Consider the following 25480-nt stretch of genomic DNA (forward strand, 5'->3'; position numbering starts at 1 on the left):
AATTGAGTATACAGGGAATGTACCACAACCTAATAAAGGACATATATGACAAAACCAGAGTTAACACCATACTAAATGGTGAAAAGTTATCAGCTTTCCCTCTAAAATCAGGAACAAGAAAATAGTACCCACTCTCACCACTTCTATTCAACATAGTATTTGAGGACCTAGCCAGAGTAATTAAGCAAATTAATTGAAGAAAAAAAAAGTGCATCCAAGGCAGAAAGGAAAAGTAAAATTGTCTGTGAATGATACAATCTTACATATAGAAAACCCTTAAGACTCCACCAAAAACTGTGAAAATAAACAAATTTAATAAAATTTCAGGATACAAACTCAATATACAAAAATCTGTTGCATTTCTATACACTAACAACAAATTATATGAAAGAGAAATTAAGAAAACAACCCTATTTACAACAGTATCAAAACAATAAAACATTTGTAATATATTAACCAAAAAGATAAAAGATCTGCACACTGAAAATTATAGACATTAATGAAAGAAACTGAAGAAGACACATTAAATGGAAAGATTCCCCAAGCTCTTGGACTGGAAGAATTAACATTGTTAAAATGTCAGTGTTACCCGAAGCCACCTACAGATTCAACACAATCTGTATCAAAATCCCAATGGCACTTTTTATGAAATTAAAAAAATAATACTATAATTTATATGAAACCAGAAAAGACCCTAAATAGCCAAAGCTATTGTGAGCAATAAGAACAAAGCTGGAAACACCACATTTCTTGATTTCAAAATATATTAAAAGCTACAGTAATCAAAACAGTACATGGTACTGGCATAAAAACAGACAAATAGACCAATGGAACTGAACACAGAGCCCCCCAAAAACCACAAATATATGGTCAACTAATCTTTGACAAGAGTACCAAGAACACACAATGCTAATTGACATTCTGTTCAATAAATGGTGCTGGGGGAAAAAATATATATATATGCATATATAAATAAATATAAATATAAATATAAATATAAATATAAATATAAATATAAATATAAATATAAATATATCTCCACATGCAAAAGAATGAAATGTATCCCTATATTACACTATACACAAAAATCAACTCAAAATGGTTTAAATACTTAACTGTAATATCTGAAATCATAAAAGTTCTAGAAGAAAACATAAGGAGAAAGCTTCTTCACATTGCCCTTGGCAATAATTTTTTGGATATGACACCGAAAACATAGGCTAAAATAGACAAATGGAATTACATTAAACTAAAAAGCTTCTGCAAAGCACAGGGAACAATCAGAAATGAAAAGTCTATCTACAGAATGGGAGAAAGTATTTGCAAACCATGTAACCTGATAAGGTGTTAATATCCAAAATTTATATGGAACTCATACAACCAAATAGAAAAAAAAACAAATAATCTGATTTAAAAATGAACAAAGGACCTGAATAAACATTTTTCCAAAGAAGACATAACAAGAGACCAATAGGCACATGAAAGATGCTCAACTTCATTAATCATCAGGGAAATGCAAATCAAACCCACAATGAGATATCACCACACACTTGTTAGGATGGCTATTATCAAAAAGACAAGAGATGACAAATGTTGGCAAGGTTCTAGAAAAAAAAAAAGGAACCCTTGAGCACTATTGGTAGGAATGTAAGTTGGTATAGCTATTATGGAAAACATTATGAAAATTCCTCAGAAAAATAAATTAATAATAGAACTCCATATGATACCACTTCTGGGTATATATTCAAAGGAAATGAAATCAGTATCTCAAGAAGGTATGTGGACTCTCATATTCAGTGCAGCATTATTCACAATAGCAAAGATATGGAAACACATTGTGCATTTTGAATATATAAAATTTTGTCAATTATTTCTCATTTAGCTTGGGAAAAAAAGAAAAAAAAAGATGGATATGTAAAACAAAATCTCCAGATAAAATTATCACTTAGTATTAAGAAATTAAAGTGGTTCAAGATTAAGTTATATTTATCAGTACCGATGACAGAAAAGATGTCACAACAGGTATCTCCTATATGCCTTATTATGGAAAGTTTCATATAAATAAAAGTTGGAAGAATCATATAATAAATCCATTAGCAACTTCCATAATTATTTATTCATAGACAGTCTTCTTTCCATTACACTTATTTTTCAGCTAAAACTATTATATGAAGAACAAAGTAAAAACCATAAAAAGTCTTGACTCAGGTGAAAACTATTCACACAAAATCCTAGACTCTGCCATGCTGGTGTTCCAGTTTCAGAAACAAAACTTGTAAATTCTGAACTGTTACTTTTTAAATCTTTAGAAAAGCAAAAATGGGATATGAAGGGAATATAACGGGAAATAAAGCATAAGGCAATATTTCTCCAGAAATACAAAAATTAATACCAAGCGTTAGGAGTGAATTTATATTCCAGAGCAGTTAATTTACAACTGTAAAGGGCGCTCTAGACCAGCCTTCCAGTATTCCACACAATAGTTTTTAAACAGCTGGTATCTCCAACATATAACAGGACCCCTGGAGCAGAGAAAAGCTCCACCATAAGAGAGGAACGTTGGGGCGCCTGGGTGGCTTGGTTGGTTAAGCATCTGACTCTTGATTTCAGCTCAGGTCATGATCTCAGGGTCATGGGATCGAGCGATGCATCAGGCTCCAAGCTGGGCTCCACACTGAGCTTAGAGCCTGCTTAAGATTCTCTTTCTCATGGGGCGCCTGGGTGGCTCAGTCAGTTAAGCGTCCAACTGCAGCTCAGGTCACGATCTCATGGTCCGTGAGTTCGAGCCCCGTGTCGGGCTCTGGGCTGATGGCTCAGAGCCTGGAGCCTGCTTCCCATTCTGTGTCTCCCTCTCTCTCTGCCCCTTCCCCATTCATGCTCTGTCTCTCTCTGTCTCAAAAGTAAATAAACGTTAAAAAAAAGATTCTCTTTCTCCCTCTCCCTCTGTCCCTACCCTCTCTCTCTCCAAAAAAGTTAAATAAAAATTAAAATTTAAAAAAACCTGTTAGCTCAACAGGAAGTCAAGAGAAGGAATTAAGTTTCAGTCCACTCTCAGGTGCTCAGGAATTAGGAGTCCAAATCCCTCAAATCAATCAAGGCCCATCAGCACAACTCTATATGGAGTCTTCTAAATAAAGGCCTGCAGGAAAATATGCTCAGAAAAACAAACAACAGGCTAAATAAAAGTGCACCAAAATAGTGGCCTCGTGATACAAATTTTCTTGTTCAGTTTACAACAAAGAGGAAGCACAAATACCAAATTACTTTAAATTACAACTTCCAAGTACTTTTTTTTTTCATCTAACTTCTTTTAACTATTTTTTTTCTGTGAGCGCAGAGGCCAACATGCAGCTTGAACTCACAAACCATGAGATCATGCCCGGAGCCAAAACCAAGAGTTGGACACTTAACCACCTGAACCACCCAGGTGCCCCCAAGTACTTCTTTTAAAGAGAGATGTAGTTGCTCTCATGGAGACAGTAGGGCATACTGAGTCAGAAGATGAGTTTTCAGGACTGAAAAAAAACATGGATCCACATTATAGTTCTGCCAACTACTAAATCGTCAGCAATTTATTTGATCTTCCTGAGCCTCAATGTCCTCATCTGTAAAATGGCAATATTCACACTTATCTCATAGATTTCTTATGAGGATTTTATTTGATAAGACAGCATAAGCAAAGTGTATTTTACATCAAGGGCTAAATACACTTCATTAATAAATATGTCTTAATCAGTATACTAATAATGCAGTAGCTTACCCTTTCCACAACATGTTGAGAATAACAAAAAGAAAACTACCTTGAGGTATGTTGAAATGATGACAATAAATATTCTAAGCACTGCAATTACGTTATTTAATAATACATAAAAATTGAAAATTTTTGTACTTGAAAGCTTGCATATGTTCGTTTTGGAGAAGAAGCGGACAATGATAAAATATATATATTTTGTAATACTGACAAGGGTCAGGAGCAGAAAAATGTTCACCTTTAGCCCAGAAGGCTGACCTATAGCCTGCGTAGTGCTGACAAGGATCAAACATGCGCTGGTTGCTACATTTATCTTAAAGGGTCTCATGACTGCCTGTACATCCCACTGATAGTTAATATCGAACTGAACGATAAGTATGAGGGAAATCGTGTAAAGGTAGTTTTATGAGTAGAAATTTGAAGAAGACAGTTATGATCTAATATGCCCGGTATGTCCTCTCACCATTAAGCACTAAGCATATAATCACCAGCTTCATACAGCAAAAAGTGGGGCTCTTTCTGTCCCCAGGTCCTGTCCCTGTGCTACTTAAATAAATTTCATAAGTTGCACAGTACAACCTCTCAAGAACTCTTTCTTGACCATTGCACTTGAATTATTCCACCTTTTTATCCTACACTTAACCTTAACTATCTGAATACTGACTACCAGGAGTATTAACCAATATTTCTGACAATAAATAGAAAGGGTTTTTTTGTTGTTGTTGTTTTTGTTTTTTCTTTTTCTTTATTTTTTTATGAAATTTATTGTCAAATTGGTTTCCATACAACACCCAGTGCTCATCCCAAAAGGTGCCCTCCTCAATACCCATCACCCACCCTCCCCTCCCTCCCAATCCCCAAAAGGGTTTTTTTTTTTTAACATTTATTTATTTTTGAGAGACAGAGAAGAGCACAAGCAGGGGAGGGATAGAGAGAGAGAGGGAGATACAGAATCTGAAGCAGGCTCCAGACTTTGAGCTGTTTTAAAGCTGGGAACTGATATTATCAAATAGTATTTTGTAAAGATTACTCTGTTGGCAACGTGAAGATTGATTTATTAATAATTTATTAAAAGGCTGAAAAAATGATAAGCCTGGGATCCAGATAGTTCTTTTTAATTTTATTTTAGCTTACAATTCCAAAATAAGTATAATCAAAACCTAAACTAAAGAGAAGAAATCTAAGCATGTCAGTTTTATTGCATATTCAAGTAATGGGGTAAGGAAAATTAAGGAGGTTATGGAAAATCAGAGAGGAACGCCACACATTCATTCATTCTTTCTCTCGCTTTCTTTCTTCTCTCTCTCTCTCTCTTTCCCTCTCTCTCTCTGTCTCTCTCTCTCCCTCTCTCTCTTCTCTCTCTTCTCCCACCCCTTAACTTCATTCACATTCATTTTAAGGAGCAACCTCGCCATCTTGTGGCTTTTATGAACATTGACCATAAAGCAAAACACATTTCCAGACCTACAAGCAAAACTGTGAGGAAAAGAAACTTAAAGGGAAAAGATTTCTTCTTTTAATATTTGTCCTGAATACCACATGATCTGGTCTGCCCGCTCCTGGCTTCACCATTTTTCTTCTTAATTATATCTGTGTTTTCCCTTTGTCCTTAACTTACGAGCACTTAGAAAGCAGGAGCTCCCACGGGTGCTTTTGTTTTCTGTAACTCCTATGACACCTCCCACAGTGCTCAACACACTATCAAAGGTTAACCTTTTGAAGGTCAAACACCCCTCTGACAAACTGGCAAGAAGTTAGAACTCCTCCCCAGAAGAAAACAACAAAACATTTCAAACCCCGTTCATGCACCCCTAGTGAAGAGGCAGGTTAAAGGACCCTCTGCAAGTTACCATTGCTTGCATCTATCTACTCCAGGCCCACAGCACCTGCATCATCAGTATAACTCTCCTGCTGGGGATCAGTTCAAGGACAGCTATGAGGCTTCCTGCAACTATGAGCTCCAGCATGCGGCTTTGGCCTGATAATAAAAAGAAAAGGGGGGAACAAAACACAGCATCTCTTATCATTAGCCTCCTGCTCTGGTCTCTCTCCCTCATGCTTGCCTCTTGTGTTCCTGGTGATCTTCCTAAAATCTAAATCAGTATGTCCTACTTTCCTGCCTAAAGCTTTCTAGGGGCTTTCCAAGCCATCTAGAGTAAATCCAAACTCTTCATGTCCGTGTCTTAGTTCTTGCCTGCTCTCTGGACTAATCTCATCAGTTTTCCCACTGCCCTCTACCTTGAGTCCCCCTGTTATTCTTACTGTTCTCTGAATACACCCACAGCTTATTTCCATCCTGGAGATCTTGCACTACCGAGAATGTTCTTTTTTCCAGTCTTCCCATGCCTGGCTACTACTGATTATGTCATCCTGAACATACCCTCTTCAAAAAGGCCTTCCCTAACTACCCAATCTAAAATAGACTCCTAGGAACTCCCTAGCACTTTATCATATTTTCAGTCTCTCTAAAGTACTTATCACTATCTGATGTTTAATTTTTTACATGAATATATATCTCCCCTCTAGAATGTTAGCCCCATGAGAGCTGTGACCAAGGTGAATATTCTCTGCGATTCCTTCAGCACCTAGGTTAATGTCTACCAGTATCTCAGTAAATGTGTGTTAAACAAATGAATGAATATAAATAAATAAGCTAGGGAAATAAAAATAACACTTATCATACTACTGGCTATAACACAAAGATTAAATTGTACCTCCTCTAGTAATACCTGAAATAACCTGTTTGGAGCTTGGGGAAAGGAACAGTGTGGGAAGGTCCAGGCAAACTAAATTTCCCAGGTTCAACCGCTGACATTCCCCAAGAGTCCATACATATTTGGCCCCCTCTCTTATTCTCAGTGTTCTAATGAATTTCATCCATACCGTGGCCTCAAACAAGATACTGGCAACACCCTATCTAGAATAATAATGACGATTTATCAAGTTACTATGTAGTAGACACTGATAGATTTTTGTCCATTAGAATCACTTAATTCACATAAGACCCTTATGAGTTAGGTACCATTATCCCTTTTTTACAATTATAAAATCTGAGGCTTAAAAGGTTAAGTGACCCATCCAAGGTCATACAGATAAGAAGTAGCAGAACTAAGATTTTAACCCAAGTCTGAATCCTTATACACAAAGATGTTTGCTTGTGTGTGTACAGAATCTCCACCAAAAAATCGAAGGCACCACAAGTTTAAAGATGCCCTAAACAGAAAGTATTACCCCAGCACATTCACCCTCAAGATCACCAATCCAGACTGGGAGACCACTTTTGTTTCACTGAGTGAAACTTCACCCACACATTTGCACAACTCCAACACCTAAAAGTCATCCTGGACTCTTTCAGTTCCTGCCCATGTCCAATTGGTCACTAATTCCTTATTTGATCTGTTAAGTAACTCTCAATCCATCTAAGTCCTTATACATTGCAATAGCTTACTTACTGGTCCCCCTGTCTCAGTTTGTTCTTCACATGGCTACAAAGATCTTTCAAATACGTAATTCTGATCAAGTCATTTCTTTCATTAAAATTTTTTAATGTTTTATTTATTTTTGAGAGAGAGAGAGAGCATAAGTGGGGTAGGGGCAGAGAGAGAGGGAGGCACAGAATCTGAAGCAGGCTCCAGGCTCTGAGCTGTCAGCACAGAGCCCGACACAGGACTCAAACTCATGAACCGCGAGATCACGACCAGAGCCAAAGTCCAATGCTAACTGACTGAGCCCCCCAGGTGCCCCTTAAATTCTTATTAAGTTGCCTATACTATAAAAATTACTTAGTATGACCAACTGAGTCTTTTGTGACCTAGCCTCTAACTACCCCATACATCTTATCTCCTGTCACTCCTCCAAAACAACTCATATTCAGTATAGCTGCTCTCCAAATATGCAAGGCTCTTTCATTAACTCTGGGCTTCTCTCTGTACATGCCATTTTACTTGTGATCCCCACATCCCCCATCTGTCTAGGAAATATAAACCTCCTCAAGATACAGACTTAGGCAATAATGGCTATTATGGACAATAAAGAAGGAGGTTTCAAAGAGGAGTACTATCTATCCTGTTGATAATTTCAAAACAAAAGAGGAATATGTTTAAAGTTAATACTATGGCTATTATCTAGATAGTTAATACTACTATTCCAGCAGCTACAGAAACTCCAACAATAGATTATTTACCAAAGAAGATCAGAAGGCAATAAAATATTTTATAGCAAATAATGTAATCCTTAAAAACATATATTAATACAGTTGGTCAACTGCACAGGTTTGAACTGTGCACGTCTACTTACATGCAAATTTCTTCCAAAAATACAGCACAGTACCATAAATATATTTTCTCTTCATTACAATTTTTTTAAGTTTATTTATTTATTTTGAAAGAGAGAAAGAGCACAAGTAGGGGAGGAATAGAGAGAGAGGCAGACAGAGAGAATCCCAAGCAGGCTCTGCACTGTCAGCACAGAGCCAGATGCAGGGCTCAAACTCACTAACTGAACCATAAGATCATGACATGAGCTGAATCAAGAGTTGGATGTTTAACCCACTGAGCCACCTAGGCACCCCTTATGATTTTAATAAAGTTTTCTTTTCTATAGCTTACTTTAAAGTACAGTATATAATACACACAACATACAAGATATGTGCTAATCTATTGTTTATGTTATTGATAAGGCTTCCAGGCAACAGTAATTAGGCTATTAGTAGTTAAGTTTTGGATGTCAAACGTTATACACAGATTTTCAACTGCATGGGGTGGGGGGAAGTCAACAGCCCTAACCCCCACATTTTCAAGGGTCAACTGTATCTGAACTTTGTTTCTTTCTTTGCTCATTTTCTCATGTACAAAATGTTTCTGAATTAAAATGATAGATTATGAACTAATAATTGATTTTATTTTTAAAGGATATTTATTTTCTTATCTGTCCACTGAAAAGGCCTAGAACCAAAGACTAACCCAGTGGCAATGAGCATTCTTAGTATCCAGACTGTGGTCTCTAAATGCCATTTCCTACTAAAAGGAACTAGGATTCATGGAGAAATGGTTGATCCCAGGATAGAGCAGGAAACATACAAAATTTACCTAGAATATCTTGTTTGGCCAGAAATCAAGGATCCTATCAAAGATTACTGGTCATGTCAAAAAAATATGCAGATGCCAACTTGAACTGGCCTGCAATGACCAAATATGAGACGATTTTGAGTATGAATCAAAATAATAACTGCAATGGACTGAAACACATCAAATATGGCAAATTTTGAGAATTCATAATGATATTTTTTAAATCATCAGTCACCCTTGGAGGATAATAGGGAATAAATTTGTTATTATGACAATTGGTGAATAAAAGGAAAGAATTTACATCTGTGTTGCCTTTGCTTGTCAAATACTAATCCAATAGTTGATGAGAGGATATTCTTTTATAGAAATTTCCCAATCAATATATGAAGAAGGACTGGCAAAATTAGGATATTATCATTTCATAATTCCTAATGAATTAATGGATGTAGGCCATCATCATCAATGGCTTCTAACATCACAAAGAGAGCAATAGCCAGCCCTTATATGCCTCCTAATGGAATTACACATCACCTTCTGTGAAATACCCTTCTATTTAATGTTTATTTATTTATTTTGAGAGAGAGAGAGAGAGTGCAAGCAGAGGAAGGGCAGAGAGAGAGGGAGGGAGAGAATCCCAAGCAGGCTCCGTGTTGTCAGCACAGAGCCCGACATGGGACCTGATCCCATGAACCATGAGATCACGACTGAACCAAAATCAGAAGTCCAACACTTAAACAACAGACCCACTCAGGAGCCCCTCTATGAAATATCCTTAACAACAAAAAAATTCAAACCAAAATCTGAGCAAACCTGCAGATGCCAATTTTTTAAAGAACAACAACAAAATTAAACACATGGGCACCAAGATAAATAAACTGATATTTTAAACAAATAAGTTGTGGGGCACCTAGGTGGCTCAGTTGAGCCAAAGTGTCTGACTTTGACTCAGGTCATAATCTCATGGTTTGTGAGTTCCAGCCCCATGTGGGGCTGTGTGCTGAGAGTTCAGAGCCCGGAACCTGCTTTGGATTCTGTGTGTGTGTGTGTGTGTGTGTGTGTGTGTGTGTGTGTGTGTCTGCCTTTCCCTGCTCATGCTTTTTCACTCTTAAAAATAAATAAACATTTAAAAATTAAAAAAAAAAAGTTGCAGGCAAAACAAGATTGAGGAGGAACTATCAAATTAAAGAAGATTTAAGAAACATATCAATCAGTTGCAGTGACTAGACTTCATTTGGATGCCAGTTCAAAATTAACAAACTATAAAGAGAAAGAGGGAGGGAATTGGGAAAATTGGAACACCAACTGAATATTTAATAATATTAAGGAATTATAGTCCCTTTTTTATTTACATGTGATGACACTGAGTGTTGATGTTTTAAAAATAACCCTTTTTTTGGATATATTCTGAGGTATTTAGAAATGAAATGATATAAAATCTGAGATGTGTTCTTAAATAATCAGGGGAGAGAGAATATGTGGGATTATAGACAAAATAAGATTGGTCATAAAGAGATTATGGGTGCACCTCAAGAGCCATTATACTCTTCTGTCTACTTTCCTGTAACTTTAAATTTTTCTACAATAAAATGTCAAAAAATCAATTGTCAATGATAGGAAAATTTCATTTTGTATGCCTGAAAGTTCACCAAGGCATATTTGAGCTGAATGGGTCTGGGGCAAAAATTATGGCTTTACAAATGAGAAAACTGAGGCCTACAGAAATTAACAGACTTGCCCAAAGTTATAAAGCCTATCAACAGCAAAACTAGAACGAACACTCAAGTTTTCAGTTTCCCAATCGGGTTCTCCTTCATCTAAACAGGAGAGTTTTATTCTATTCTGAAGAATCTTCTTGGCCACTTTCTATTTTATACAATTAATCCAATAATAATAGTTAACATGTACAGAGCACTTGCTATGTGCCAGGAACTGTGCTGGTGCTCTGTACATGTTTAAGTCTCATGAAACCTACATGAGGTATTTTAATTACCGTTGAGAAAAATGAAATTTTGAGAGACTAAGTGCCTTACCCGAAGTCACACAGCTGCTTACTGTGATTCTATATATAATTATCAAACTGTTGACATTCATTACTGTGTAACCACTTTTACAAAATATTTCCATGAGTATCAAAAGCACACACATTGTTCAAAGACCAGAAATTTGATATATTAATCACTAGGTTTGTTCCCTCAATAATCTTTGAAATTAGACTCCTCACTCTCTATCACAGGGAGGCATCAAAACTGGGTGACTAACTGTACAGCACCCAAGCATCTGAAATATAATACTAATAAGCATATGTTCCTAGTCAGAAAGGGTAAGTGAATTTGTAAGTTAAGCAGTATTCTGCAATGTGGCTAAAGCATACTAAGCAAAATAAAAAATAAAAAACAGCTTACACTGACGATACATGTCTTTATCACAGAATTACCACTTTGTTTTACAATACACAATTTATGACGTTAATATAAAAGTATGTGTGTTCAAGAATTGTTTCTAATGCAGACATTTCATTTTCCCCAACTAGTTAACATAACAATAAGCACACAGTAAGTACTTAATAAACATTTGTCACCCAACTGGTGCATATTTTTGTATTTTATACTATTTCATGCATGCCTATGATATTCTTCACATAAACTATCAAATGTTTTTATTTTTATTTTTTAATATAATTTATTGGCAATTGACTAACATGCAGTGTGTAAGGTAAGTGTGTTCTTGGTTTTTGGGGTAGATTCCCATGGTTCATTGCTTACATACAACATCCAGTGCTTATCCCAACAAGTGTCCTCCTCAATGCCCATCACCCATTTGCCCCCTCTCCTTCACACACACCCCCATCCATCCTCAGTTTGTTCTCTGCATTTAAGAGTCTCTTATGGTTAGCCTCCCTCCCTCTCTGTTTGTAACTATTTTTTTCAAATGTTTTTATAGGATTGACAGAAGTTAGGGATAACTGGGTATCAAGATACAATCTTGTCTATAATATACACAATGTTTTTTTATGGAAAAGAGATCAAAACTCTTCAATAATTCCATCATCCAACAGGAATCTACAGTTTCAAAGACTGTCATGATCATGTCAGTGCATCATGCTAAAAGTGACTTAACTACACCTCAATCACGTGCATACACACACACACACGCACACACACACAAATTATCCTAAATTCCTTAAGACTTATTCAAGTAGGAAGGGAAGAACACTATTACAAACCAAATTTAAATAATGAAAATAGGGGCGCCTGGGTGGCTCAGTCAGTTAAGTGTCCGACTTCGGCTCAGGTCACGATCTCACGGTCCGTGAGTTCGAGCCCCGCGTCGGGCTCTGTGCTGACCGCTCAGAGCCTGGAGCCTGTTTCAGACTCTGTGTCTCCCTCTCTCTCTAACCCTCCCCCGTTCATGCTCTGTCTCTCTCTGTCTCAAAAATAAATAAACGTTAAAAAAAATTAAAAAAAAAAAGCATGTTCCTCCTAAATACTGAGAATAAACTGAGGGGGGGGGGGGCGGGTGGTGGACAAGAGGGGAAAGTGGGTGATGGGCATTGAGGAGGGAACCTGTTGGGATGAGCACTGGGTGTTGTATGGAAACCAGTTTGACAATAAATTTCATATTAAAAAAAAAGAAACCAATTTGACAATAAATTTCATATTAAAAAAAAAAAAAAAAGCATGTGCCTCCTGACAATGCACTGAGAACTTAGCATCCCTTCTGTGGCATGAAGGTCAAAAGACCTCTCTTGAATCTCTTCATGAAGAAATATCAGACAAATCCAAATTGAGGGATAGTCTACTAAATAACTGACCTACACTCTTCAAAAATGTCAATGCCAGGAATCACACAGAAAGACTCAAATGCTACAAAGATAGGCCCAGATGAAAGGAGGCTAAAGAGACATGACAATTGAATACAATGCAACCTAGGTTTTCTTTCTTTTGCTATAAAAAGACATTAATGGGGCAATAGATAAAACATCAGTTAAGCCTGAAAATTGTACGATAGTATTTTTCAATGTTAATTTCCTGATTTTGGTAATTGGTTACATAACAGAATTCTATGTTTTTATGAAATACAAACTAAAAAATTTATGGGAAATGGGCATCACATGGCTGTAGCTTACTCTTATTGGGTTCATAAAAAATGTAGACAGGGGCATCTGGGTGACTCAGTAGTTTAAGTGTCAGACTCCTGATCTTGGCTCTGGTCACGATCTCACAGTTTATGTGCTGATAGCATGGAGCCTGCTTGGAATTCTCTCTCCCTCTCTCTACCCCTACCCCACTCATGCTGTCGTTCTCTTTCTTTCTCTCAGAATAAATAAATAAACTTTAAAAAATGTAGATAGACGACAGATTAGTAGATAGATAGATAGATAGATAGATAGAAGCAGAAAGAAGTATAAAGCAAAAGTATTTGTATATCCAAGTCCATGGGATTAGATGGGAAGCAGAAAACTGGTTCTCTAACCTCTGAGTTAACATGGAAGCAGATAGCCATGCTAGTGTGTATGCTTTCTCTCAACCTCCCATCAAAATACCTATGGAGAAAAATAGTAAAGATCAAAACATATAATAAACTATAAGTAATGAGTTCTAATACACACCTAAACACCATTAAACTCGGCCCTGTTCTTAAGGAAGAAAAGGAAAATAAAGAGGAAGACGAGGAGCGGAAGGCAGCAGTGGCCAAGGAGGAATAGCTAACATTTCCTGAGCACTCCCTTGTAATAACCCTGTAACAACCTTTATAATAACCCTTTCTTACAATGACCCTAAAATTTACAGATGAGAAAATTGCACTTGCAAAGGTTAAGTAACTTATCCAAAACCACGTAAGTAGTAAGTGACAGAGCCAATGTTTGAACCAGTCTACTGCATAGGGGACAATGCCCCCTGCTCTCTTTACCCTGCTTTGATCTGAGCAGCTCTACCTTTATCTGTGTTAGGCTTCTATGGAAGATATTCGAAGAAAAGCCTCAATAACTTTAAAACACTATATTACACTATTCTCCCTCACAATGTTGCCAGACGACTCACCCTGAAGTTGCAATGAGAGTATCACTTGGGAAGACACAAGACAAAGTCTATAAAGAGGTCAGGACAAGCTAAGTCCAGTACTTTAAAGCAAAGCTTCAGGAAGGAAAAGAACACCCACCACAGTGCTCAAACCCAAAATAGGAACTTGGATAATCATTTCATTTCTAGTAAATCAGTTACAACATTTTATTCCACTAATATTTATTGGATAAGTATCTACTGAATATCTACCATGTGTAAATGTTACTTTCAAGAAATCAGTAGCATTAAGAAAACTCATGAGCGTCCAATAATGACAGAATCCAACTCTGTGTAGCTTCCCCATTTGCTAAGCTTAGTTTCTAATGCCTCCATGTTCGGGCATATGTTGGAAGGGATGGGGGTGGAGAAAAATGAGAAGAGGTATGGTCAGCAGGGAATGTCTTCTTAATTGGTACTATCATGGTGATCTAGACTTGGCAGGGGTTTAAAGCCTACTTGTTTCACAGAGTACTTTAATGGGTTCTTCAAAGACCTCCCCTACTCCATCAGTGGGGGTCTCTTACCTCCAGGGTCTCTTTACACTGGTCAATCTCTCCCTTTTCCAGTTAATCATTTATGATCCTTCCTCATCCCCAGACGTCATTAGTACACCACCAGCTTCCTTCTCCCCTCTTGGACAGGATCTAAAGCAATCACACAATGTTTTTCTCGTTCTCACCCTGATCCACAGGAAATAATGGCAAGACCACAGTGGCTCCCAAACCACAGCCCTCCAGACATCCTCTGTCTCTCTAAAAATCTCAGGCATGAATCACATATCAATCCACTTATCTACCAAGCTCCAGGGAACAAACACCAAATCCTCCCAGGGGTCCCATTCAGGGTCCTTTCCTTTGGTTTAAGATTCTAAATTCGTAAAACTATTTCTTTTGAAACTTTAAATGTTCGATTAAAAAAATCTCAGTGTAAACATGATTACGGAAATGCACCAGAATCTTACAATTGTTATCTCAGGGTGGTAGCATTGTAGCTCATAATTATTTTTTTTTATAGCCCTCTACTTTCAGAATTTCCCACAATAAACATTTATCACTTTTATGACTGACAAAAAGCAGTAACAGATTTTTTTCATTAAGGAAAAACATAGATAATGTAAATATCTGCTTTATTCTATAATCAGATGTCTAATAAACAACAGTTTCAAAGTATACTTCCCAATATTAGAGGAAAGCTGCTTTTTATTTTTTTTCTACGAGCAACAAATGTCAAGAGGAGATCTAACCATACTCACATCTTTGGTGTCTCCATTGGTGGTGAAGACAGAGACACCTACCCAAAAAAAAAACTGTTCAGTTACTGTATCCCCAATACAAATCTATGTTTTTATGTCACTAAACTTATCTTCCTCACAGTTTGAACTAAACTCATATTAAGATAAATTTACATTCTCTTTCAAGAATCCAAACAATGGCAAAGGAGGAGGATTCCAAACATTTTGTGTCAGGGGGAGTCAGCTCAGGTTCAATCTTTTTTTTTCCCCCTGTGAATAATCCAAAAATAAATAATTTAGAATTTACCATGCTAGAATAAGAAACTAAAGTGAGGCTGACCTTACTTTGTAGGAAATCGGTATTTCTACTTATTTATGGGGAATTGTGCCAGGAGTAGAAAATTTCCCAAACTATATGAGAAATTATTGCATAAATTGTAGTCTCTGTTGCAGCCCTCAGTTAAATGGCCTTGATGAAGTGATTAGAGACTTTCAGATTTTGTCATCTCCACATGCAATTTCGATTAAGCAGTTCGTTCCTCCATCATCACTCAGGGACTATCACTTGGCCTGATGGTCTGATAGCCTCAAAGTACTTAGTAACAGACTTATCACAAAGCTCTGAACCAATGCCAAGTTTCCTCCTGATACAGTCAAGTTCCAAAGCCAGCTTTATGTTTTTAATTAATACTATCTTTGCACCAGATGTAAATAAATATCTGGGACACTCTGGGAATATCATTAGAGCCAGATGAAATATCAGGGAATGTATCAAAACTGGTTCTCTAACTTCTGAGTTAACATGGAAGCAGACAGCCATGCTAGTATGCTTTCTCTCAACCTCCCATCAAAATAACTATAGAGAGAAATAGTAAAGATCAAAACTGGGGAAGGGGAAGGGAAGGGAAGGGAGAGAGGAAGGAAGGAAGGAACGAACGAATGAACGAACGAACAAATGAAGGAAGGGAGAGAGGAAGAAAGAAGAAAATAAGGAAAAGAAGGGAGGGAAGGAAGGAAGGAAGGAAGGAAGGAAGGAAGGAAGGAAGGAAGGAACTTTGAAAGGAATATAACATAACAAGCAATCATTGGTGCAAAGGGTTAAGATGCATTCTTGAGTGATAGATCATACACATCCTATTCTGTACCAGAACCATACAGGCCACCTTCTAATAAATAGGAAAAAAATATTTTTCCCCTACATGTTCCTATGCTAACAAAAAACAGCCAGAGATTAGGGCAGACTTCCTCATCTTTACAAGGTCCTAATAAATTAATTGATACTTTTTATAAGGCAGTAAACAAAAAAGATTTAGAATTCTAAGGAAAAAGGTTTGGTCAAAGGGATTTTTTAGTAAGGTCTCTTTTCATTTCGACATTAAGGTATTATCTGTAATGGTTTTTTTCGGTCCTTTGCTGATAAGGACTTTTTAATTTTGAACTTTCGTTTTGTACTTTTGTTTCACTGTGTCTGCTCAATGTTTGCTTTAAACATGCAAAGAGCTGTCACACCCCTACAACCAGCATGCCTGGTGGAAAGAGGTCACCCATGGAAAATATCCACAGACACGGCCCGGCCACCACCTCTCCAAGAGACAAGGTGACCTGACTTTTATAACTGAGATGATTGATCATTCAATGACAATTAATGAATGACATCCAATTACAAACTGTTTTCTCATTTGGAGCACTGGGAGTCAAGCTTCCTCCACTCTTTCCTAGAACTATTACTACCACAAAGTAGTACGTGTGCACAGTTCTCTGAAGAGTAAACTAAGCATCTCTTGCTTTCACCCCTTTCTTTTAAACTGTGTGAAATGTCCTGGAATGAAGCTCCCTAACCATGCATGACCAACTCGAGGGACACTAGTGACAGTTTGTCACTCTTTTTCCAGAAGGATTATCACATTGCAAGTGGTCAAACATCTCTGTCCACTCTTTTCCAAGAGTACCCTGGCACAGTCACTACTTCTAGAATCCATAAAGCATATAAAGAAATGAAAGCTTTCCAGAACCACAGTTTGGGTCTTCCATCAGTCCCTTTCACTTTTCTGTTTCTATAACCATTCCAATTCCTACAAATTACTGGTACAAAACACAGAAGAAATTGCATAAGGATTAGTAGACAGACAGGATATCTGTCTTTGATATCTAAGCAAAAGCACTGTGAGCAGGAGTGAAGACAAGGGTAATTCTGGAAGCAATTCAGGGTGGGGAAGTTGGCTGGGAGGGGGTGGAGGAGACTTCACATGGTATCTGTGACCCTGGCTTCATCATAGTAACAGGAAACAAAAGCAAGAAACTAAAAACCTCAGTGCAGCAAACCTCTGCTAAATTCAGATACGGATTCTATAAATAATGAGCCATGCAATCTAGCATGGAGAGAGGGGAAACGCTAGCCTCCATGTGGACAGGGTAGAAAAGAACACTCCACCAGGAACATCCTTGCATGTGGCCTCCTAGCTACCCTGTCAGCCCTTCCCCCTTCTTACATAAAGAGGGTACAAATAAATTACTACACCCTTCTGAAGCAAGTTTAGCCAGCTTGTCCCTCATGCTTCCCCCTTTCTTTTTTTAATTTAAGTACAACTGACTTACAATGTTATAACAGTTTCAGGTGTACAACATATTGATTTGACAATTCCGTCCATTACTCAATACTTACCATGGTAAGTGTAGTCACCATCTGTCACCATACAATGTCATTACAATATTATGACTGGGGGCGCCTGGGTGGCGCAGTCGGTTAAGCGTCCGACTTCAGCCAGGTCACGATCTCGCGGTCCGTGAGTTCGAGCCCCGCGTCGGGCTCTGGGCTGATGGCTCAGAGCCTGGAGCCTGTTTCCGACTCTGTGACTCCCTCTCTCTCTGCCCCTCCCCCGTTCATGCTCTGTCTCTCTCTGTCCCAAAAATAAATAAACGTTGAAAAAAAAAATTTTAAAAAAACAATATTATGACTGTATTCCCTATGCTGTTCTCTTCATTTCTGTGCCTTGTGTATTTAATAACTTCAAGTTTGTACTTCTTAATCCTTTTCATCTATTTCGCCCATCCCCCACCCACCTCCCTTCATGCTTTCTTGTAAGCTATCTGTATATCTGCACCAAGAAAAATAATAATAAAAAAAAAATTTCAAGCACTTTTGTTTCCCAAAACAAAGAAAGAAAGTAGAACAGGGCTTTCCTATAGATGGAAGTTGTAAGTAAATTTCACTGTTGATCCAGAATCTCTCTCCCAGTAAAGGTAATTATAAGCAGCTATTTCCTAAAATGTCTGAGCTGTGGGTTGTAGTCATCTACCTCCATTTAACTAATAATAGATAAACAGCCGTTCCAAAATTCAGAGCCATTCATAACAGAGAGATTCCAGGGGCGTCTGGGTGGCTCAGTCAGCTAAGCGTCTCCATCTCTTGTTGTCTGCTCAGGTCATGATCTCACTCACGGTTGCTGAGTTTGAGTCCCACATGGGGCTCTGCGCTGCCTGCTTGGAATTCTCTCTCTCCTGTCTCTCTCTCTGCCCCTCCCCCTCCAAAATAAATAAACTTAAAAAAAATTTTTAAATGGCCGACACTCAAAAAAATTTTAAAAAGTGGGTGCCTGGGTTGCTAGTCAGTTAAGCATCCAACTCTTGATTTCAGCTCAGCTCATAATCTCACAGTTGTGAGTTTGAGCCCCATATCAGGGTCTTTGCTAAGTGTGGACCCTGCTTGAGATTCTCTCTCTCTCTCTCTCTCTCTCTCTCTCTCTCTCCCTCTCTCCCTCTGCCCCTACCCCGCTCATGCATGAATTAGCACACACTCCTTTGCTCACTCTCTCTCTTAAAAAAAAAAAAAAAAAAAAAAAGTATTCAATGGGTTTCCAGGCATGGATGGTGAGCTCTGGCATCACAATTCTCTCTCCCCATTCTGACAGAAACAACCAAAGAACTACACAAATGGGTAAAACCTGTATCTCTGACCCCCAAATTATTAGGAACTTCTATTAAACACAATTCAAATGGGATTAGTTTAAACATAAATCTGGAGTGCAGACATGTAATTCACACCTGTAGGCTTCATTTCCTCACAGGAAAACAACAGTAGGGAGTGTGTAGGGATAGAGGCAGGGCAGTGAGAGTGCCTGGTTCAGAGTCTGGCTCCACGGCTTACTAGCAGAGCAATCCTGGACAAGCCACTTAACTAGCAAACTTGGACTAGTGATTTAACCTCACCATGCCTCAGTTCTCTCTTAAAAATGATGAATGATAACAGAAGTTACTTCACAGGGCTGTTGTAAAGACTGTATCAGTTAATATATTTAAAGTGACAAACAGTACCTAACATTCAATATGTTCAATAATTGCTATTATTATCCCACAACAATGTAGACTCTATGAGGGCTGGGATTTTTCACTGTTTTGGTTACTACTGAGTTCCCAGGGATAGAAGGGCCTGGAAGGAGGGAGAAGCACTGTGGGAAAATGCTTGCACCATACCCATAGGTGTTTCCTCAACCAATCTATCTCAGAATGAGCGTTTCAGAAGAAGGCGTATATCTTAGGGGTCAATAACAAAATGGTTCTGTTTGGTTCCAAACAGTGCTGTTTCATGTTCTCTCTAGGATACTTACCACATGGGTTCCATTTCAAAATTAGTAAAAATGGAGATAATATCTATCCACCTCACAAGGCTATCTTGGGGGTTCAATGAGATCATGTATATAAAAAAAAGCACTCGGTTGCAGGGCTGAGGCAAGGAAAATACAAGATGAGCATGTCCTAGTACCAGAGGGTAATGTTAGAAAAAAGGAGGAAGAGGAGGAGGAAATGTTGGGGGAGAGGGAGAGACAGGGAGGGAGACAGAGGGAGAAAGAGCAGCAGAGAGAAAAAGAAAGGAAAAGATGGAGACATGTTAAAAAAGGACATAGAATCCAACCTAAAAAGTGCAACCCATGGCCAAAGCTGGAGAAATTTTAGCAACAAAGCAACAACAGCAATTGATTATAACCAAATGAATAAGACAAATATGCATGAGCATGGGCTGATACGAATGAGTAAACAAACACATGAGCAAGAATGGACAAATCCTCTTTTCAGAATTATGACAGATATCTGTAGATACTCCCACTCCAGAAGATGTACCTTAAGTCCCCTTTACTTGAGAGTAGACTGAACTTAGTGACTGGATTCCCAAGAATACAGTACGGAAAGAGAAAAGTAGTGGATTTACAGTGGAGAAAGCTGGCAGACAACACTCTAACCAGGAGATCAAAGTTAACATCACCAGTGACAGGTCATGTTGATATAGTATACTGCTGACATGACACCATGAGAAGGACATTTCACTTCTGTGATGTTCTTCCCCCAAAGCCCATCACCCCGGTTTATTTTGCTAAGAATTTTTTTTAAGTTTATTCATTTATTTTGAGAGAGAGAGCACATAACACACATGAGCGGGGGAAGGCACAAAGAGAAGGAGAAGGAGAGAATCCCAAGCAGGCTCCATGCTGTCAGCAGGGAACCTGATGCAGGGCTCGAACCCAGGAACTGTGAGATCATGACCTGAACCGAAATCAGGAGTCGGATGCTGAGCTGACTGAGCCACCCAGGCACCCCTACCCAAGCTGAATCGTTGGAAAACATCAGACAAATCCAAAGTGAGGAACATTCTACAAAACATCTAACAAGCATTCTCCAAAAGTGTCAAGGGCATAAAAACAAGGAAAGCCTGAGGAGCTGTCACAGATTGGAGAAATTTAAGGAAATATAGTAACTGTATGCGATGCAACATCTTGGAATGGATTCTGGGACAGAAAAAAAGACATTAATGGAAAAACTGGCAAAATCTGAATAAAGCCTGGAATTTAAAATATCATATCAATGTTAAAAAATTAAAAGAAAATATTATATCAATGTTAATTTCTTAATTTGACAAATGTATCATTGTTATATGTTAACATCAGAGAAAGTGGGGTAAAGGGTATATATGAACTCTCTGCACTATCTTTGCTCTTTTCCTGTCCATCTAAAATTATGCCAAAATAAAAAAATTTCAGGGGCTTATCATATCTTTAACACATAGCATCAATAAGTGTTAGAAAATGAGCACAGCACCTAAGACAGAAAGAAACAAGCCCAGTGGTCTGAAAGAGACTGACTCCAGCTTAGGCAGGTCCCTAGAGCCTTTCTATTAGTAGATCACATTTGGTAGAAACCAGTGAACCTCAGAAGCAACAGAACATAGGGACAGTAATAGCCACAGACAGGGCGGCAGGACTGGAAAGCTTCGGGCTCAGATTATATGTGACAAAAAATACTCTCCGCCCTCCTGTCCTCCTCCTACTGCTACCTCCATTAACTTTTTTTCTTTTTTCTTTTTTAAAAGAAAGAGCAAGAGAGCAAGCATGAGCAGGGCAGAGGGGCAGAGAGAGGGAGAGGTTTCACACTCTGTGCAGAGCCCAACATGAGGCTCCATCCCCCCCAGATCCTGAGATCACGAGCTGAGCCACTGGACACTCAACCAACTGAGCCACCCAGGCGCCCAACTAACTTCTAAGACAGATTCTCAACTCTGGATTCACGTTTGAATTACCTGGTGAGCTTCTAAAAAAATATGAGCCCAGGCCTCACCCTGCCCTCTCTGAGATTCTGATTCAATGGGGGAGGTGCCTAGGCATCACTTTTTTTTTTTTAATATTTTTTCAACGTTTTTTTATTTATTTTTGGTACAGAGAGAGACAGAGCATGAACGGGGGAGGGGCAGAGAGAGAGGGAGACACAGAATCGGAAACAGGCTCCAGGCTCTGAGCCATCACCCCAGAGCCCGACGCGGGGCTCGAACTCACGGACCGCGAGATCATGACCTGGCTGAAGTCGGACGCTTAACCGACTGCGCCACCCAGGCGCCCCTATTTTTTTTTTTAATTATACCAGGTAATACTAATGTGCAGCCCGGATTAAGAACTTCTCTCTTAGAGGAAAAGTGACCTTAATCAGGACCCACTAACAAAGGAATGTTTGTACCACACATGTTAAGTACTTCCAGAAATTGTTAGAAATATTTCGGGAAAGAAAGTCATAAAAAAAGAAAGAGTGGTTGCATGGAACTAGAAATATATATCATACAGGTAGGTAGTAAGTAGTTTCAAAACAATAAAAGGGTCAAAGTAATATCACGGATGGAAAAGTTGGAAAGGCTCTCTCTTAGTAGATCACATTTACCTGAGTCCTAAATTAAACATAAATAAACAAATAAGTCCAGCATTAGAAGGGCTGGATAAAGAAATTCCAGGCATAAAAGTCATGCATAAAAGCACTAAGCATTAGCTTGGAAGGTTGAAGGACAAAAAGAATGCGAGCGTCCCTGAGGTTCAGTGAGCACTGTAGTAAGGAATATACGGTAAGATGCAGTCGTAGATACAGGCAGGGTCCTACAGGCCAAAGAGGAGTCTGGATCCCATTCCATGTGCTTTGGGAGGGTTTTTGAGGGAGCTATTGGAGGGGTGTAAAGCAAGAGAGGGACATGGTTGCTTTGCAGTCACTCCGGCCACTGTTTGGAGAACACAATAGTGCAAGCAGGGATCTCAGTGGTTTGGAGTTCAAGCCCCACCTTAGGTATGGAGCCTACTTAAAAAGTACTTAAAAACAAACCAAAAAAAAAAGGATACTTTAGTTAAAGTGTGTGTATGTGTGTGTGTGTGTGTGTGTGTGTGTGTACCTAGTCTGAGAATCTCTGACATTAACTGGAAACGTTAATCCTTTTATATTTAAAGCAATTGTAGAGCAGCACCGGATCCAAGATGGTGGCCAGTAGGAGGCTGAGGAAGGAGCTTGAAGAAATCTGCAGATGTAGAATGAAAAACCTAACAACCCAGATTGGTGAAGCTAATTTATTGACTTGGTAAGGGCCTCTTGTTCCTGACAAGCCTCCATATGATAAGAGGGCCTTCACAACGGAAGTCAAGTTTCCAGAAGAGTCCACGTTCAAACCACCGTAGATCACCTTTAAAACAAAAGACCACCAGAACAACCATGAAAAGGGGCAGGTCTGTCCGATAATTTGTGCTGAAAGCTGGAAGCTATAGCTGAAGAATACTCTAAGGGCAGTAAAATGTTATGTAAGAATGCTTCAGAGGCTACAAAGAAATACAGGGAGAAGCCACCGACGGCAACGAGCCTGTGCACAGAGACCCCTACACTCAGACACCCCCCAAAACAGGACACGTGTGCCACCTGGCGTTTGCTCCCAGCAGTTACTCACTGTCTACTGTTATCTGAATCAAAAGCAGTCTAGGTAACCTGTAAAGGAAGGATTAAAAATGTAAGATGCTCTAGTTCTGCTTTGTTTTGAAAATCACTGCATCAATCTACTTTAAAAGTAGAGAGCCTGGGTAGCTCAGTCAGTTGAGCAGTGGGACTCTCCATCTCAGCTCAGGTCATGATCTCAGGGTCCTGAGTTCAAGCCCCCACCTTGGACTCCAAGTTGGGCTGGGTGTGAAGCCTACTTAAAAAGGAAAGAAAGAGTGGTGTTTCTTTTCTTGTCCAGATTTATCCAAAATCTTCCATTTACATTTAGCCCTTAAGGTTAAATAAAGAAAAAACAAAGGTTGCAGTTCCCTTGCAGCTCCCATTTTCTTGCACTGGGTTTATTTTTCACTCATTCCCTTCCCCAGACCAGTCTCCTCCGCAAGGAGACAGCTCGTGGCTGTCTGGTGGCTTCTCCCATGTTGCACTGCCCTGTGTGGGAGTTGGTTCAAATCTCCTGGCGGCTCCAATTTATAACATCCTTTTTTTTTTTTTTTAAATTTAAAAACAAGCAAATGACTATTCACCACCCCACCACCTCCTCCTCACCACCAAACCAAACAAAAAACAAAAGTCATGAAAAGGGAGGCCCAGTTCTTACGTAAAAATCTGGCCGGCTGTTACCACAAAAACGTCAATCGAACGGGCAAACCCTAATCCGCCTGCGTGATTGACTTCCAGCCGGGCCTGGCCTGCTCAGGGAAACCCGGTCTGTGGGGCCCCAGGGGAGGGCCCGCTGACCAGAGGATGGCCGAGCACTTGGGGGAGGAATTTCTCGCCAGTGGGTCTCCGGAGGCCAAAGGGTGCCTCTCCTCCCTGCAGCCACTGGAGAAAATGTGCGGGTCATTGCAGGCAACGCTGAAGACCTGTCATGAGCTGGCTCCCTCGGTTCCTCGGTGCGGCGCAGTCCCACCGGGACCCTCCCTATACGACCCTCCCTCGGCGCAGTTTGACCTTTTTCGGAGCTGGAATTGGCTGGGATTGGCTGGACGCGGCTGTAGCCTCCACCAGTCTGGGTCGCCTGCGCCCCGCTGGCCCCTTCCTTCGGAGCAGCCGGCCAGGCCAGGACAGAGACCAGGCCTTCCCTCTCCCTCTGGACTCAAAGCCTTTGCAGAGGCAGGCTGCACTCGAAGCTCACTCAGCAACATCCTTTACATGTGCTTTCTATTGTTTTGACTGCCTTTTTTTTTCTTTTTGTAAAAATAAAATTGACCTTAGAATCTATCATCAGGAAAAAAAAAACAAAAAAACAAAAAAAGAATTGTATCTTCTATTTGGTTTTAACTCCTCTATCATCTCCTAACGTCCTTTATATCTGTCCCAACTGTTCTATGTTCGGCTCTCCTCTCTTAACTTCTTTTGGATAGGCTGCATATCTGTTGTCATTCTTTATCCCTTGCATTAGTTTAGAAGTTATGCCCCCCACCTTGTTGTTTTTTTTTTTTTTTTTAATCTGTCTTTTCTATTTTCTTAGCTTAGAAAATGTAGTATTCATCCTTGGAATTACCAGTCTATCTGATCTTTTTTTTTTTCTTCTATCCTTCTCCTGGACAGTGCAAAGACATTAGAACACTTTTACCCCCTCCTAACTTATTTGCTATGGTCATATATGTGTGTATGTGCTACACATATTATGTACTAATGTATATGTACATACATACATATTTTTAATACCCACATATTGTTTTATATAGTCAGCATTTATTTAGGTTTACCCATTTAAGTTCATTTTCCTTCTGAAGAAGGGCCTGTAGAATTTTTTGGTACGAGTTTGCTACTAAGTGAATTCTCTCAGTGTATTTTGTTGGAAAATGTCTTTGTCGTCAACATTTTTGGAGAATATTTTTGTGGTTAGAGAATTCTGTTTGTTTTGTTTTGTTTTGTTTTAATGTTTATTTATTTTTTAGAGAGGGAGAGAGAGCAAGCAAGCAGGTGTGCACACAGGGGAGGGGCAGAGAAACAGAGGGACAGAGGATCCAGAGTGGGCTCTGTGCTGACAACAGTGAGCCCTCGGGGCTGGAACTCACCAAATGAGAGATCATGACCTGAGCCAAAGTCGGAGGCTTACCCAACTGAGCCACCCAGGAGCCCC

At 39.1% G+C, this 25480-nt stretch overlaps 1 protein-coding gene and 1 pseudogene across 1 annotated transcript in view; one reads left to right on the top strand and one right to left on the bottom strand.

Annotated features, from left to right (window-relative positions):
* The window catches only part of SUGCT (succinyl-CoA:glutarate-CoA transferase), a 330930-nt gene that overhangs the window by 234399 nt on the left and 71051 nt on the right, over positions 1 to 25480 (bottom strand). The window lies entirely within an intron of this gene.
* On the top strand, positions 22884 to 23377 carry LOC124525020 (ubiquitin-conjugating enzyme E2 L3-like; annotated as a pseudogene).

The sequence above is a fragment of the Lynx rufus genome, unplaced genomic scaffold, assembly GCF_022079265.1.
Source record: "Lynx rufus isolate CCGP_SWC_20201006 ecotype Redwood Valley unplaced genomic scaffold, mLynRuf1.p SCAF_4, whole genome shotgun sequence".
Classification (NCBI taxonomy): Eukaryota; Metazoa; Chordata; class Mammalia; order Carnivora; family Felidae; genus Lynx; species Lynx rufus.